This window comes from Lagenorhynchus albirostris, chromosome 2 (genome assembly GCF_949774975.1).
Source record: "Lagenorhynchus albirostris chromosome 2, mLagAlb1.1, whole genome shotgun sequence".
Lineage (NCBI taxonomy): Eukaryota > Metazoa > Chordata > Mammalia > Artiodactyla > Delphinidae > Lagenorhynchus > Lagenorhynchus albirostris.
Window position 1 is genome coordinate 11,561,774 of NC_083096.1, and position 19,059 is coordinate 11,580,832.

Here is a 19,059-nt window from a genome sequence, read left to right on the forward strand (position 1 = left end):
CCTTCTACTTATTATACTAAAATGAATAACCCTCAAGCTTACAAATGTAGAAATAAAATATAGTGTTTTAGCAAATTGAAAAGGAATTTAGATACATGAATTTACAAGTCGAGGCAGGGTAAGACCGTTTCTGAAAATATTGTACATGACTTGTATATGGGTTCTACTGACTGAGGTGCTGCCACCATAGAAAGGCCTAGGACAGGACTGCATTGTCATTGCCCCACCAACCTCGGCTGGCTATTTCAGAGTTTTGCATCTGGATAGAATCCAAGCAAACACAAATGGTGAAGAGTACCTCTTTCCAGTTTTCTTCTGAAAGTCCATTTATGAAAAGCAAATTAAAAAAAATACGCATTGTAGATAGTTCAGTGTCTGACCCAGTGTGTTAGGTATCAAGTTGTGATTCAAATTAAGAATGACATTTAGGAAAAAAAAAGACTAGAGTCAGACATAGCTGAAATCCCCAAAGCAAAATGTCCAGGAATGACTCCAAGATAACCTTGCTTGGAGCTCTCTCTGGGAGAATAAAAATGCAAAATTGGGGCAATTTGTATTTTCCCTTTTATACTTGACTATTTCAGAAAGTTCCCATCAAATGCAGCATAGAGTTAAATTAAAAAGAAAAATACAAAATAGTATGTATGCAACATGAAATTATGAAATTTTGAGGTGGGAAAAATGTTGCATCTGTCAGTTTACTTTATCATTCTTTTAATGGAGCAATTTAACAACATATTTGCTTTACTTCTGAAAAAAATTTCCAAAGCCATGGGTTGGTTTAGAAAATTTTACAAGAGATTTTTCTCTATATGCTTATTATCTATAAAACAACAACTATCTCTTTGAAAGGATTTCACTTTAAGTGAATTTTTTCATTTACAATTGACTATAAAATAATCCCATGTATTTTGGAATGGAGCTTTTGATTTAACCATATAGATGTCTGAACTGGTAAAATGATTTATATTTTTTGAGCTATAACAGATTGGCAGATTGGGTAAATTATCAGTAACATTATTTCTCTATGATATGAAATAACAATATACCACTGCTGTTATTTAGAACCAGGTATGTTTACTTACAGGTGAATTTATTAATCTAATAATCAAATATATGTAAAACAATATTTTATGGAAATATGTATTTTTGTAATTATTTATTCAACATAACCACAGATTTTCTATATTTTCAAAGCCAGTTTGATAATTTTTTTTCTGAATCAACTGACTATAAATTCACACTTTATTTCTGGTGGATTGTTTTACTCATGTTAAGCATATAACAATTTACTTCTCAAATTAGTGTAACTATTTCTATAGATAAGCTTTACTGTTATCCCTAGTCTAGTAAAGGTCACTGTTGTCTGAGAGTCTCCAAGGATTTCCCTGAGGCCAGAATTTGAGACGAAGTAGTCATTTCTTTGGGAAGTGCTGGGAACCACAGGATGAGAGTGAGGAAATGATAGAAGGAAGGAAAGGGGCCTCTGTTGGCTCCTGGAGCTTACTCTATAGGGAAATTCTGGGAAATGGTACAAATTATATGCTTCATCTAGCTCCAAGGGTGAGGGGCTGAGGAAGCTGGGATATTTTCTCATCAGTTCACAAGAGTCTTTGGTTGGCAGCTGCTCTTATGGGGTGAAGATGTTAATCCTTTGGTGCTTTCTGTCTGGGGCACATAGGTGTTTTTCCACAGTTTTGGGGTGTGCAGGGAGAAGCCATTGAACAGAGCGAATCAGACAGTGGCATATGGTAGTCCTCCAGGGCACTGAAAAAGGGCCTAGGTCAGAACTGACAGGGTCTGCTACCACTGCCATTCACCTAGTCCTCAGAACTCTTGAGACTTTTCTATGATATTCTTTTTATTTCAACTCACATCTTATGCATTTATGTCTTACAGATTCTACCACTAAGTTATCTGTCATACATATTTCTCTTTGCATGGTAGTAAAACTTATTGTAATTACTCTCCTGGAATATTGCAAGAGCATTCTAATTGGTCTCCTTATACCTAATGTTGCTCCCCCATGAATAAAATTACTTTATTATTATTATTTATAATAAATTTACAATGCATATAATAATTATTTGTTATTTTGCTGGATCAGTTCTTTAACATTGTCTATTTTTAATCTGGAGAAGTTTTCTAGCAGTCTGGACATAAAGAAAATATTCAATATGATCAGAAATCTGACCATGTCATTCTTGAGAACACTTTAATAATATCCTATTGTGCTTAGTGTAAAGATAAGCATTTTAGGTATTTTTCATTAAAAAAATTTTTTTGTCAAACTATAGTTGATTTTCAATACTATATTAGTTTCAGGTGTACAACATAGTGATTCAATATTTTTATAGATTATACTCTATTTAAAGTTATTACAAAATAATGCCTATATTCCCTGTGCTGTACAATATATCCTTGTAGCTTATTTTATACATGATAGTTCGTACCTCTTAATCCCATACCCCTATTTTGCCCCACCCCCTTCCCTCTCCCCACTGGCAACCACTAGTTTGTTCTCTGTATCTGTGAGTCTGTTTCTGTTTTGTATATACATTTGTTTGCTTTATTTTTAGATTCCACATACAAGTGGTAACATACAGTGTTTGTCTTTCTCTATCTGACTTATTTCACTAAGCATAGTACTCTCTAGATATTACCCTCTAGGTAATTTTTCATTTTTAATGAAATTCTCGATTTAAGGCTTACTCTGTTTAGGGACATTGAGAATATATTTTTAAGAAAACATCTGTAAAACTGCCATCTTTCCATAGGTTTACATATACTTTTTTCTACTCTTAATGTTTAAATTTTAACCACAATAAGTTAGTTTGTATTAGGGCTTCCAATTATTAACTACTTGCTAGTTTAATCTCTGGATTTCAGGGGTGATATTAAAAAAGTTAGACCAATCTGATTTAAAGAAGCTTCGTAAATTTTATTTCCTGACTCTTGGATGTACATAGTCATCAAAAGGGCAGGAGACTTAACACCTTGAGGAAACCTCAAAGAGCATTCCTTTATAGAGAAACATATAGGTTGTGGATATTTCCATGTTGGTATATATCTTCTAAACCACTAGTTTGGAACCCTCTCATCACTATAATAAACAATGCTCTCTATAAATAGTCAGGAGTATTATCAAGAAAGGCAGAAGCTCGTCTAGGTTTTTTTAAAAAATGTTGCATTACATAGTGTGTTTTAATTAGAAATTATTGTATAGAGGGTAAGAAATACATTTTCACTCAAAAAATATTTTTTTGAATTTTTACCTTAAACTTAAGATGCTTGTACAAAGTACTAAGTGTTTCAAAATTTTTCAAAAGTTTATTTTTCTCAATTTTAGAAGTGTGATGATTATGCTTAATATTTTATAAATTTATTTTAAGGATTCAATGAGATATTATTGATTAAAATCTTATCAAGTCACTGTCACATATTATCTCCTTAACCATTCAGAAATAATTAGCCCTGTAAGTATTATCAAAAAAATCAGGTTACTTCAAACTTCTAAAAAGTTAAATATGTCATTTAACTCTTCAATGGAGGTAAATATGTGCATATTTAAGTAATATATGAAAAAAACAATGCAAAGTATTATATTTTAAAACACATAGGGAAAAGATGAGGGGTTTCATGTTTAATTTAGATTTATAATTGTGTAAATATTTTACATTTCAAAATGATATCTACAAAATAATCTGTATTTAGAGAATCTAATTGTTTTTTCTGGTCACTTCTACCTTGTTGTCTCCTCCTTTGCCTATATATATATATATATATATATATATATATATATTTTTTTTTTTTTTTTTTTTTTTGACAAGTCAAATGCTGCTGCTACAGAGAGTCTTTGGAAGGTCAACAGCTACCGCACCAGCAGAGCAGTGCCATTAATATCCATCATCCAGAATGACTGGAAGTGCTTGGGTACCACCTCTGAGTCTAGAGATCCAGTGGCTGAGTCCATGGAAATTAGCACTTTATTTGACACTTCAACGATCATTCCTACTTGAGTTAGCTATTATTGGTAATGAAGCACTGAAAAATATGGCTTAAACCACCGTTTATTATTTCTCACTAGTGTATGTGTTGGATGAGCAGCTCTGCTCATCTGGACTAAGCTTGCTTGTGCATCTCAGTTGGTGGGTTGGCTGAGTGCTGCCCGGTTTCAGAAGGTCTCAGTAGGTGACTCTGCTCCCCCCACATACCTCTCACATCCTTTCAGCAGGCTAGTCTTCAGTGTTCCAAGAGGAAAAGTAAAAGTGCAAAACACTTTTTCAAGCCTCCGTTTGAGTCAAGTTTGCTACTGTTGCACTGACACAAAGTCAAGTGTAGAGTCAGCGTGGGAGGGCATTACCCAAGGGCATAGATACAGGATGGTGTGGAAAAATGGCCATTCATGCAATTAATCTGCCACAACTCCTTTTCCCCAGGATCTCTTCCAACTGCCTGTGGTGTGAGGTTAAGGATGGAATCTGAGGCGTTGGATCGTAGATGAGGGAACATAGAAACAAGTTGATGAGCATCCACATCATCTGGGATTGGCTGATGATTTGTATCTTTTATCTGGGTGTCTGATTGACTTGTTTCTTCTTCCTTCTCTTTCTCTTCCTCTTTCCTCCTCCCCTCCTTCTGCTTCTTCTCCTTCCTCTTCCTCTTTTTCTTTTCTCTGTCTCTCTCTCTGTCTCTCTCATTCTCTCTTACACATACACACACACACACACACACACATTATATATATAGTCTTAACTATCAGTGTCATCATGTAGAACACTTAAGGATCTAGTTAGTATTTGTTAAATAATTTACTGATTGAAAGACAGCGATGACATAAAACAATGATATAAAGATTTCATTAAAACATGGAAGTAAAGGATTTCAGACCATACCAGAAAATAAACTATTCTCACAGTTAAAATTAGCTGAGTTTCTGTAGTTCTTTGTGATGAGAAACTAGAGATTTATATTTGAACCAAACTGTAAATCGTTCCAAAAATATATACAGTTAAATGAGTGGTAACATGTAACTAGTTTTTTTTCTTCAGTTTGTTTATTCTGTTATGCTCATTATTCTCTTTCTTTATTGCCAAGTGCTAAGCTATGAACTTGCAGCAACATATTATCTAAGATAATTGGAGCATGTGCTCAGGGAAACTGGTCATTCCTCTACTCATCCCTAACTACATTTTCACACTTCATCTTTTATATATAGAGAGAAAGGCTTTGCAGGGGAAATACTGGTGAAAAATAGTTGGTGGAAATGATTTTTGGAGGAAGATTTTTGTTATTACTTTGCAATATCATTACTTGAGAGAGTATTTGTAATGTGTAGAAATACCTGAAAAAATTTAATATGAATGAAGAAAGAATTAAATAAATGACCAAATAACTAAATCTCTAATGTTCCAAATCTATCCTCTTTGCAATTCTTAAGATCTAAGAATTATTATTATAAGAGGAGGAAATTGAATATATATATGGTGACTTAAGTTTGTGTTAAAAGTTGAAATATGTTCCCAAAGATTTTGCAACAATCATATGTTTACTATAATTGTTGAAGTGAGTTTTTTTAGAGTCTCTTGAAGAAATCAGAGAGTTTTAATTTCACTAAAAGGTTCTTAATGGTGTAACATTTACCGATATTTGGAGCGATATAAGTGGAATATACTATTTGGATAACCTCTAATGCATCTGAAACATTTTAAAAGTAAGAAAAAAGAGTCACTCAGTTTTTCTGTCACTCTTTTCAGAGACTGAAACATTAGCAAAGCATCACTTTTTTCATTCTTAGATATTTTTGAGAAAATGCAGAAAAATATTTAATGTCTAATATTTAAAAAATAATGGTAACACTTTTAGGGACTTATATACAGTTTTTACTTCTATGTGTAATAGTTTTCTGTTGTAATAATGAATAAATAATTATGAAATATCCTTAAGGAAACAGACATATATTTATGCTATAACTATTGGAAAAAATTTCAAATGGTCTTTAAAATTTCTCATTCTAAATATTAGTCAGTAACTAGGCTGATGTGAACTTAAAAAGGAAATTTTCTTAATATTCACATATATTTGGAAAGCATACTATATCTCCATTTTCTAAATAAAACTTTTGTTTTAAATTTAAAAATTCCTGGAGATTTTTCTATGTGATCTAACCATAATCCAATATGCATAGGTTTTATAAAGGAGTTCTTATTAAGATGATATAGCTACAACAAAGAATCTAGGAAGAGTGTTTGACATCAAATTGTGTACAAACATATTGGGGAGATAGTGACCAACTATAAGAAACTTGATTAATGGCAACCAAGCTTACTTTCATACACTTTTCCAATACATCCTCCAAATTGCCTTAAAATGCAGATAGGCCCCTACTTAAAATCTGTCATCTGCTCCTCATTGGTTATAGGGTAAAGTTGCATGCCTAAGCCCTTTATAATCTGACTTCCTTGCCTCTTTATGTTTCTGCCACATACCTTTTACAGCCAGAATAAACTACATATGACTGTTTCAAAATTGTATCACCTTTGAAGCCTTCCTATGTTTTCCCATGCTATTCCTTCTGCCAAGAACTCTGTTTCAATTTTTTGTCTAGTCAATTATTTCAAACTAATTTTTGAAGATTCAGCTCAAACTTTACTTCCCCCTGATAATGACTTCTCCCACACCCCTCCACAGGATGAGCTAAATGTCCTTGATAGATATTTTTCCTATCTACTAACCTAACATGCTGTTGAGTGTGACTATCTCACTTACAGCCTATCCTACTGAAAATATATGACATTCTTGTCTATTTCCAGGGTCATGCTTCTTGGGTGGTTTCAGAAAATCAAATCCATTACCAAAGGGTAAGTATTAATATTATGATATTTAAAATAATATTTGGATGAATCTAAAGACAATTCCAAATAAAGAATTCAATAAACTTTTAGTTATGGTAAAGATTTTTAAATAAATGTATTATCTCTAAAAGAAATGCTTTAAAATTATCTATCCATATCTTCGTCCCAATTTTAAATAGGTTATTTCTATTTTATTATTGGCAAATGTTTTTAAAAAATCAATTCTCTGTTGCTATATTTGAAGCAAATTTTTACAAGTTTGATTTTGTCCTTTCATTGTGTTTATTATTTTAGATGTAACTAATATTGTACATATTCAAATTTACCTGTCTATATTTCAGTTTTATATCTGGGAATATTTTTCCCATATTTTAATTTAAAAAAGAATTATTAAATCTAAAATTTATTTTGGTTCATGGAGGAAAGTGAGGATTTAAATTTATTTAATGTCCTATCCCAAACCAGTTTCAACAAGTAAAATTTCAAAGGGAATAGGTAATGGTGAAAGATTTCAGGGGTGATCAGAATCCAATTAAAGACACTGAACTGAGGGCTTCCCTGGTGGCGCAGTGGTTGGGAGTCTGCCTGCCGATGCAGGGGACATGGGTTTGTGCCCCGGTCCGGGAGGATCCCACATGCCACGGAGCGGCTGGGCCCATGAGCCATGGCCGCTGAGCCTGCGCGTCCGGAGCCTGTGCTCCGCAATGGGAGAGGCCACAGCAGTGAGAGGCCCGCGAACCGCAAAAAAAAAAAAAAAAAAAAAAAAAAGACACTGAACTGAGAAAATTTTCTGACCAAAAATATGATTGAGAATATGAAATTTACCTAAAAGTTATTAAGTGGCTAAACTAAAAAAAAATGTAGTCATATGATGTATTAAATAACAAAATTGTGTAATCCATACAAATACAAGGTGATGAGGTATTGATGGTATTTGAAACTGAGGGTGATACGTCCAAAACTGGGTTTTAAGTAAATAATTTTTCCAGATTTGTATAGATTATTGTGGAGCATGTATAGAACATGTAATCAGAAATATCAATGCAGATATACCTGCATTTGTCATAACAAAGAAAAACTCATAAATAATTTGAATAAATGAAAACTTTCAAGTGCTTTAAAATTGGGTAAACATTATGAAAGTTAAATATTATTGCTGAAAAGAGTTGTGTTAAATATTAAAGGAAACATGATAGATTTTGTATTTTTTGATGTAGTATCACTATTCTCTGATTCATAAAACATGAATCTGAATACATCTTTGATGCCTCTTCACCTATACTAGACAATGTTCTTTGAACACTTCAGTGTTCTTACAACTATCCCTTGATTTCCATTCTCAAAAGAGACTCCTCAAATTTAGATCCTTATTGTCTGTCATAAAGATTTACATAACAATGTCAGCAGAATCTAATGGGGAGCTTGAATTCCACCCCGCTAGCTGTAACGAGACAACCTCTCCTTTTGGGGTGTCAAGGAGCCAAACATCTACTGTAACCCCAGGTGGCAGTAATGAGGTATTGCCTCCTTCCCCTACAGACATGGTGTCATAGGAGTTATGATAAAACAGAAGATTTAAAAAAAATACAGAGTCTCATAACATAATATTCAAAATGCCCAGAATATAAAAGAAATAATTTATATACCAAGAACAAGGAAATCACCACCACCAGGAAAATACACTAGTGCCAAGATAACACAGAGGCAAAGACAAAAAGTTTCTACCTCTGGAACAAAGCAGCATTCAAGAACAGTATTCCTAGAACACTACGATCTGCTATAATATATTGAAATTCAAAATCTCACTCCTCTTAGTATATTTGGCTTTTAAGACTAACCTCTGGTAATAACTATAATTTTGTTCCCAGGATATATTTGGGTCAATACTCTATGAAAATGGAGAGGATGTAATTACACAAAGAGTTAATTTGTAGAGTGTTTAGAAGCCTCCTTATTCCAAAATGATGTTCCCCTGTTACTAGCTCCAGGACCCGCAATCCAGCACCCCTTTATTCACCATCTTGGGTCTACTAAAGGCTACTTGAAATGAATAAACATCTAATTAATATCAGAGGATTAAATACATGATGTGTACATTTGAATGAAGGAGAGGGGCTGCTGAAAGATTTAAATGTACAGTGTTCCTAAAAATGGTTTTACCTGACATCTAGGAACATCAGGAATGTAATGAATTCTTGAGAGAACTGTGGCCAACAAAGAATAATATTACCTCTTATGTGCCATTTTGACTTCCTTTTATATTTTCCAAAATATTTTTTATTTATATTATTTCATTTGCTCTGTACCTTAGTCTCAAGTCAGGGAAGGGTGCGTATAGTATACAAACTAAAAATATTTGTTTTAGAATTTTGTTTAAAATCCTTTATGTATCGTTGTTCTGACAGATTATATATATGTATATTTTTAAAGCTATGAGCGAATACTTGATAAAGTTTTAATGAATGTGTAACCATGAACACCACGAACATAAACTGATGTGGAGAACTGATTAATTTTCACAATATTTTGGTTACTATATTTAACAAATATACAGAAATGAGAAAATGTTTCTTTTTGCTTTGTTTTAATTACATGGATCCTTTCCATAGGTCTGCTTCGAGACAAAAAGGAAAAATAGAACCTTCAGGTTCACCCTTAATAATTAGTATACCATATATAGTATAGTACATAATTCTTAAGTAGATTCTACCAAACATGATAAACCAAATACATGATTGTAAAATCAAATCATTGGATTTTAGATATGTTTTACATAAAGATGGATAGGTCAGCATGAACCAGGCAGAGTAAATAACATTTTACTCCTTCAGCAAATTCACTTTAGATATACACAGTCTTCAGGCCTATTTAGGCCTTAACCAAATAGTCTTGTTTGCTAAACCTTTTAAACATATAAAACAAGATTCTTTCATTTATCAGATTTAAAAAAAAACTATTAACATAAAAGTGGTCCTTTTTGAAGTATTATATATAGGCTATTTAATAAGTATCTTAAACCTTTTAAAATGAAAGACTTTTTGAGAGTTATTCCAGTAAGATATCTTTACTGGTAAAACTCAAAAGTGTGATTGTTTACTTGATGAGAATGGTCCCATGAACTCTCTGAAATGAATGGAAGAATATAGATAATTGTGTTTTACACTCACAGCTATAACCTGAATTGTGTACAATCTATTTAGAACCGCTATGTTACATTAGTCTATTTTATGTCTAATGTTTTCATTCTAGCATTTCTAAATTTCTCTGCTTAACAATTTTAAATTGAACTGTAAGGTAACAACATAATTTAGGTTACTGGAAATCAATTAACTCTGCATGATACTTGAGAAAAAATTGGCTTATACAATTCCAGAAAACAAAAAGCTTCATTTTTGTTTGTATAGAGTAGCTCACATCAAAGACTATTATTCGACTGGGATATATTTTTGGCTCCAACCTAGTAGAAAATAAAGACACTTTTTTTCTCTTTTACATTGTTGACTCCACAGTATCCCTCAGCTGAAGAAATTTGCACAAGATATTGTAGCATGTTCAATGCTTTGGGTTGCTTTAGGGAATATTGTTTTAAAAAAGATTAAACCACTGATGACTTTAGCTTTTAACCTCAGTCATAAATACAAATACTCTACAATATCCTCACAATTTAAATGCAAATAATCTTTAAACAAAACTAATCTTGAGGGCTTTTGTATAGTGAATGATAAATGGAAGGGAATTTTATAAAGTGTGATAGTGAGCAACCCTAGTTTCTTTTTCACATCAATCATCTCTCCACGTGGATCAACAATTAAAATAGTTCAGTGCTTTTGAGGGAGTTGGGGAAAACAAGTTCATCATTTAGCTGTCTGTGGCATTACCTTGGGGAGAAGCAAGCTGAACCAAAGGGTAAGTGTTAATTGAAAAACGTGTAAAGGAAACTGAAGATGCTTCCTCTAGGTTTGCTTACCTGCAGAACCAAATCTGAGTTGTGCCTGGAAATACTAATTGTCTTGTCTAAAAAGTACATGCTTAATACGAAGAAAGTGCACAATTATTATAGTTGAGCTCTTTATATTGAAGGAATTAACATATTTTCAAAACATTACTTTCAGCAGAATTTTGTGATAATTAAAATAATATTTTACATATATCCAACAGAAAGAAAACTTACATTTGGTTATTGTAATTGTTCATGATCTTACTCTATATGTAATTGTAAATTTAAAAATAGGAAAAAGATTTGTTGTCAATATTTCCTTTTACTTCCAATTTTTTTGAGACATAGAGATTGACAGCAAATAAATTAAAAAAATTAAAATTGAAACAAGAGAATGTATTTTCTTACTAAATGGATCTAGGTTTCTTAGTGAAAAAGTTGATTTCAGGTCTGGGGCAAGGAAAATACACATTGATCCTGGATTATTTTGCTATACCAAAGTAAGAAAGAGTTCAAAAGGTGACTGGGACATATGTTAAGGACAAAGAAGCCAGTCTGAAGGGGCAACCACTGGCTAGTAGATAATAGTCTAAATTCCTACCGACACGAACAAATGAATGAATGTATGAATGAATAAAGAAAGAAAAAAGTAAGCTCTTCCTTATAGAATTAGATAAAAAAATACAGAAATAATTATAGAGTCAAAAAAGAATCAATAGATGATAAACTTAGCTGGTCAAAGTTTGATAAGTAAAATTAGTCACTAATTAAAAAGAATCAAAGGCATTATTTCATCCCCATATCACCAAGAACAGTGGAAATGAATACAAGTATTCAACTTGAGTCTAAAATGGACATGAGCAACTAGAACTGCTTTGATCAAGTATTTGAAATAATATTGAACTGAATCAACAGACTAAACATTTTAAATATTTTGTGATTATTTTTATTACTTTTAAAACTGTGTTGCACTGGTGACAAGTAGCACAGACAAAGAGAAATAAGTCTTACAAAAGCCTCATTCAGAAGATGGTGTTTTTTTCCTCATTTACTCTACTATTTGGTGTCAGTATTTGATAATAATAGTTATGTATAATACATAGTTGAGAGAGCTACCCAGAGAAAATTGCTGGGAGTTCTTTAGCTCAGGACTTGGAGATAAGAAAGAGAATAATAAGAACAAACTGAAGAAGAAAACCTGGTTACATCTTACCACTCATTTAACTGTATATATATTTCTGAAGGATTTACAGTTGGGTTTAAACATAAATCTCTAGTTTCTCTTCACAAAGAACTAGAGAAACTCATTAGCTAATTTTAACTGTGAGAATAGTTTCTTTTCTGGTATGGTCTGAAATCCTTCACGTCCATGTTTTAATGAAATATTTTATATCATCTTTTCTCCCTCCTTTACTGTCTTTCAACCAATAAATTATTCAAAAATTAATAACTAAATCCTTAAGTGTTCCACAGGAATAATAAAATAAATAGTAATACAATTTCTGTTCTGGAAGTTATAATCTAGTGGGAGAGAGATTTAAGGGAAAATTTGTGTTACCCTGTTTTGTATTTTTTTTTAATAGATCTTTATTGGAGTATAATTGCTTCACAATACCGTTAGTTTCTGTTGCACAACAAAGCGAATCAGCCATATGCGTACACATGTCCCCATATCCCCTCCCTCTTGAGCCTGCCTCCCACCCTCCCTATCCCACCCCTCTAGGTCATCGCAAAACACTGAGCTGATCTCCCTGTGCTATGCGGCTGCTTCCCACTAGCTATTTTACATACGGTAGTGTATATATGTCAACGTTACTCTCACTTCGCCCCAGCTTCCCCCTCCCACCCCATGTCCTCAAGTCCATTCACTATGTCTACATCTTTGTTCCAGCCCTGAAACTAGGTTCATCAGTACCATTTTTTTTTTTTAGATTCCATATATATGTGTTAGCATACGGTATTTGTTTTTCTCTTTCTGACTTACTTCACTCTGTATGACAGACTCTAGGTCCATCCACCTCACTACAAATAACTCAATTTCGTTTCCTTTTATGTCTGAGTAATATTCCATTGTATATATGTGCCACATCTTCTTTATCCATTCATCTGTCGATGGACATTTAGGTTGGTTTGATTTATCTCAGTTTTTAGTGCTATTTGCAAGGTATTCATAATCTGTATGACACTGTTTAAAGTTAACTTTAAATATAGTGTCACCACTTTGTTGTTAATGAGAGTTCTCTCTTCCAATAAGCTCTTTGTTTTTGCTTTTTAACCTGGAAATGACTGATCTGGATTTACCTTTTGTTCTTTCTCTGATTTGTAACTTCTGCCTGTAATGGTGTGGTTAGGGAGAGTTATATTCTGTCTAGTTTTTTGGGAAGAGTCTCCCTCATTAGTCAGAAACATAGATATGCAGAGGCTGAAACTATTAAAATACCTCTATCTGTGTCACCTTCTACCCCACCTGAGCAGTTCAGGTTTTCCCTTTTAACCATTTCTTTTCTAACGTCATGCAGCCCTAATATTCCAAATACAATTTCCCATGAAATATGAAATCGTTCCCAAAGCCACTCTTCACACTTAGCAACTTCCCTAGAGCATCCTGTGTACACTGTAGGGGAGGAAAAACTTTTCCTCTACCTTCTTAATATATGTAGGTGGGGCCTGCAAATTAAACTAATAAATGACAGATTAACAAGAGAAAAGGCATATAAGTTTTATTGATTTAATATTTTTATATTCTGGGGCTTCCCAGAAAAGAAGTGAGAACCGAAAGAAGCAATTAGACTCAGGGGGTTATACAGTTAAGTACTGTACATATGAACCTTCAAGTTGCAAACTTTCAAAGATGTGAACATGAAGCTTACTAATGAAGACCTGATACAGTTGGAGGCCCAGAGACAAGAATGAAGAGAGACAAGAGGAAGAAGTAACTGAAGAACCAAAGGATTGACGATGCAGGAAATGGCAAGGGGATTTTCTTTATCTGAGGAGGCACTGTTAGTTTTTGAGGCACAGGACCTGAACATAGAACAGTACACAAAGGTCGCAGCCACCGTTCAGAATGCAATCCAGTGCTATCGTGCCATCTATGACAAGAGGAAAAGAGCTACTACCCAGACATCGCTGGATCATTTTTTCAAGAGGGTAGACAGAATTGAATCCAGCAAGGAACCAGAACCTGTGCCATCCACGTCAGGCGTGAGTGAAATTGCAGCTTGCCCTCCATCTCCTATTGCTGAGGATCCTTCAGCTCTACCATCTCCCACCTCCAATCCCTCCTCCAGTCAGTAACTCTTCTTGCCTGTTCACTAGATGCAGCCTCTGTATGCCAGCTTTTGTACTGTACTACTGTGCTTTTCAAGGTACTGTTCTGTAAGATTAAAAATGTTTTATTTTTTGTGTTTTTTAAATGTATTGTTTGTATGAAAAGTATTATAAACCTAATACAGTACAGTACTATATAGCCTATTGTGTTAGTTGGGTACCTAGGCTAACTTCGTTGGACTTAAGGAACAAATTGGACTTACAAATGTACTCTCAGAACTGAACTTGTTCGTATGTACGGGACTTACTGTATACCGTTTTATAAAAGTGCAGAAAAAGAAGTGACTAGACAAAGAAAAAGGGGTTTGGGCTTCTGGGGATGGTACACTGGGGGCAGTAAATATATGGGTTAAACTAATGGTAGATAAGGGTTCCTTTAGCAAGCCTTGTTTATCCAGACTCACTTTAGTGCCTTCCCCATCTCTGGTGATGAGGATTCTTCTCTCATTCCTGGTGAGAGGGGTTGCCTTCATAAGCAGAATTTAAACCCTGCTTTTAGGTGAGTAGGGAAAACTCCAAGAAGTCTGTTTTTCCTGCATGTCTTAAATCTCATATGCTTTCAGCTTAAAATAATCTTTATACCAACTCAAGTTCTGAGTGGGTCTCCACAAGACCTACATTATAGCACATGTGTTTTTGATAATTCTGTAATAGAATGCAATCCCCGCCTAAATCCCAATGGTATTTTTCACAGAAATAGAGCAAATCCTCCCAATACTTGTGTGGAACCACAAGGGACCCCAAAGAGCACGGCGACTTTCATAAAGGAGAACAGGCTGCAGGCGTCTCTTGCCCTGACTTCAAATTACATCGCGAAGCTCAGGTCACCACGACAGGGTGGAATCCGCACAAACACGGTCCAGAGGAACTGAGCACAGCCCAGAATTCACCCCACACGGGGGTGGCCGGGGGTCAAGCACACACCAAGGGGAAAGGACAGTCCCCACGAGAACCTGTGCTGGGAAACCTGGACGCCACATACCACGTGCCATCGACACCGCCCACAAAACTGACGAAAACCCCAGTTTTCCACATCAAACTCATCCTGGGTCACCTGAAAACGGACGCCCCGCCTCCCCCAGCCATCAGTCACTTACAGTAAGCTTTTCCTCTCTTCTCCTCACTGTTTCCTCATCTTTTCCTCCTGGGGTCGCCTGGGTCCTCGGGAAACCTAGCTCCTGTCAGTCTGGATGCAGTCCTGTGTGTTCCTGAAGCCGAAACCCCAGCAAGTCCTAAAGAGACTGAGCCGCGGCCTCCGACGCCCAAGCCTCGGCGTTGCCTGAGGAGACAGAACTCCTTTCAGCTGCCTTAGTAGCCAAGGCCAAGGGTGGAATGCGCATGCGCTGTGGGTCAGCGAGGCGGGCTGGGCCCTCTTGTAGGCGGTGTGGGAATGGCAGGCACGCCTACCTCACAGGGCACTGGACACAGCTCCCCCTGCTGGCAGAACTGCCAAATCCGTCCAACTCTGGACATTGACACTGAAATGGGGACTCGAGCCCATCACTTTTCTACAAATACTACAAAGGAACAAATAATTGAAAACTATTTGGCATGAAATGATAGTAGATGCAAAATAAAACACCAAATTCACTCACAATTATTTGTAGACAAATTTTAAATGCAAAACTATTAAAAATTAGAGAAGGAAACATTGAAGAAAATCGACATGAGCCTTGGGTCTGGTCATGTAGATCATAAGCTTTGAGTTTTAACACACAACACAAAAAGGCAATTCAGAAAGAAAGACAAGGAATACCGTGGACTTTGGAAAATTCAAGATTTCTACTCTGTGGAAGACCTTATTCAGAAAATCAAAGACAAATCATGAACTGGTAGGAAAGCCAACACGTATCTAATAAAGGATTTATCTTAAAATATACAAAGAACTCTAACACAGACAAACCCATTAAAAATAGGGAAAGATCTAAATGGACATCTGTCAGAGAAGGTACAAAGATAGCATACAAAACTATGCCCAGAATCAGAGGGCAGAAAAACAATGGTCCAGTCCAACTCTCTGAGTTGTGTGACCAGTCCTGTTCTTCCTGGAGGCCTCAGAGAGATGGAGTAGTAGGAAGGGGACGAAAGCCACTTATGCTTAAACCTGACTCTAGCCCTGACCATTCTCATGGTCTTTTAGTTCTCCTTGAATGTGATGACGGTATCATGCATTTGGAAAAAGAAGATTGATGCAAAATCAATATGACTCTTTACACTTCCTAAGCAAGAACTCTCTATGATGAACACTATCTAAAAAAAAGAAAAGTTTCTTACATCAGTATATAAATACTTTTTGAGAATGTATAATACTATAATTCTAATATTGGCTAATATTGATTAAGTGTACATTATTATTCTATATTTTTCTAAACCACTTCACATTTCTAGCTTTATGTAATTCTTATAATAGTACTATAGTTTGTCATTTTTATTATTCCAGTTTATAGATAAGGAAACAGAGGCCCGGAATTGTCATGTAATTAGTCTAAAATTACACAGGTAGTAAGTGGCAGCTCTGGGATAAAAGAGTTATTTATACATGATCTTAATTGAAAGAGAGTTTAAATGTACATCAAGCATATCTTTCTGTATAAAATATTCTTTCAAAGAGCTTTCAGAAATAATAAAGCATAAGTTTGAGTCAATAAAATGTTACTGACTCCATAATCTCAACTCTTAGGATTTTCTATACACTCCAGTATTCTAGTTCTGTATCTTTTCTTGCATCATCTTTCTGCTTTAACAATGAGGTTTGTTAAGACAAAAAAAAAAAAAGTCCCTTCACTTCCAAAAGGATAATCACTAAAGGTTTTTACAAGGAATTCTCATTAAAATCTGTGTCAATTTGTCCATTACTTTTATGCCCTTAGATTACATCTTTGTTTCATTCCATTATTAAAAAGATTACTGACTACTATATTCTCTTTAGCAGTATCAGTTATACAGTCAATTAAATGGTAGAGCTTATAGGGAGAAATAACTCTTTTAAGATAGTCACATTCCTTTACAACTGGAAAGTTAGGTTAACAAGAGAAGAACATACTGTACTTCATAAATTTCGTTTGCATTTTTTTCCTGTCCTTTTATTCATGTGTTTAGACAGTATGCTAAAATGTGCTCAATCAGCCATGGAATAAAACTACATTTCCAGCCTTGAATTATTGTGCTCTCAGAGGAGATGGGACACTTTTACTTTTTGCAGGGTAATCATTTTTTGAAACTATGTTCTGAGACTATCATATTCCACAATAATGAATCATTTTATATTGAGGAATTGATGGACTATTTTTTAGTGATTCATTTGGGACTGCCTGGAAATGACAAATAAAACCAATCAAACATAATTGCAGATGGAATACCCAATCTAAATTTTAAATATATGCATGATGTTGGCATGAGCATTTGAAATAGTCCAGGTTCTTTATGTTCAGGTAGCTATAACTGCCTCAATAATTATCTGCTTTTCTGACAAAAAAAGACATGAAATGAGAAGCTTCATAATTAAAATGTCTAACCATCCAAATGTTTTCAGCATTTTACTCAATGCACTACATTTCGCTGTAAATTTGCTGAAAATAAAGATGGAATAATAAAATTAAATATGAAGAACTGAAAAAAGATCCAAACTTTCAGCTTTAAAAAACCTATGAAACCACATAAAATTAACTAGTAACTGTCAAGAAGGTTTTCATATATTTATGGTTAGGGAAGCCTGCCAGGCATATACAACTTCTGGGAAAAAACTCCTAAAACTGGCCAAAATATTCTTAGAAGCAAAATATCACATCAAGATTGTCAGCCAGGACTATTTCTCTGGCATGTCTGTATAGATTCACTAAGTAATATGATTACTCTATGGTGTTTTCAAAAATGCTGACTGCAATATAGATCTTTATATTCAGAATAGAAACTATCAAAACTAGCTTTCTTAGCTTATATAGACACAGCATGTCTTTACAGGATCAGAAGGTACTAGACAAGTAATAGTTTCCCTAATAAAGCATTTAGTATCACAAAATAGAATTCCTAATGTTAATTTAGAGTGTTTTTAAAACACAAATGCATCAAAAATAGCACTATTATATGAAATGAATCAACAACAGTATCAATTATTTTTTAAAAAAATAATACAATCTTTTTAAATGGAGAAAGATCTATAACACACACACACACACACACACACACACACACATACACAACATGACACAGTTAAAATGGAAAACCACTCCTCTAATACAAGAAATATTTTGAAAACATAGGAATTAAAACATATTAGAAGTAGTTTCATCTATCATTTATCCTGATTCACACATTACAATTACTGTGCTTAAATATAAAATGTTTTAGTATTATTTAACTGTATAATCATAACTGTGATCATTCATTGTCCATAAAACACTACATATATGAATAAGCACCTTGATCAAGTACCAAGGAGGAAATTGTTTCAGATGACTAATGGCAAGGAGCACAGACTCTGCACCAAAGGAACACCTCCTACTGCTGCAGAAACATTTAATGACAATGCATTGGGCACCTTAAACTCTCGGTATCCCAACAGCAGGTTAGAGGGGGGAACATGAAAAAAAAAAACAACTTGTAAATTTATGGAGGGAACACAGCACATATTTTCACAGCAGTAAGAAATTGGAAGATTACTTGAAATTTTATTCTAGTCAGTAAATTAGTCAGTAAATATCAATACAAAATCCAACATTGTTCTTTAAATACTCACATGTGAAGGTATAAATTGATGTAACTATAGAAAGGACATAAAAAAATGATTGGGGTTTATATACTATTACACTAGGTTTATATAAGTCTCTGTAAGTCTCTGAATTTCTGCTTTCATACTGGCCGACTCTTTTCAGAGCTAATTTATTTCTTTGCAGTACCTTGTTTAATGTAGCCAATAGTTACAAGCCTATGCTCTTAAAT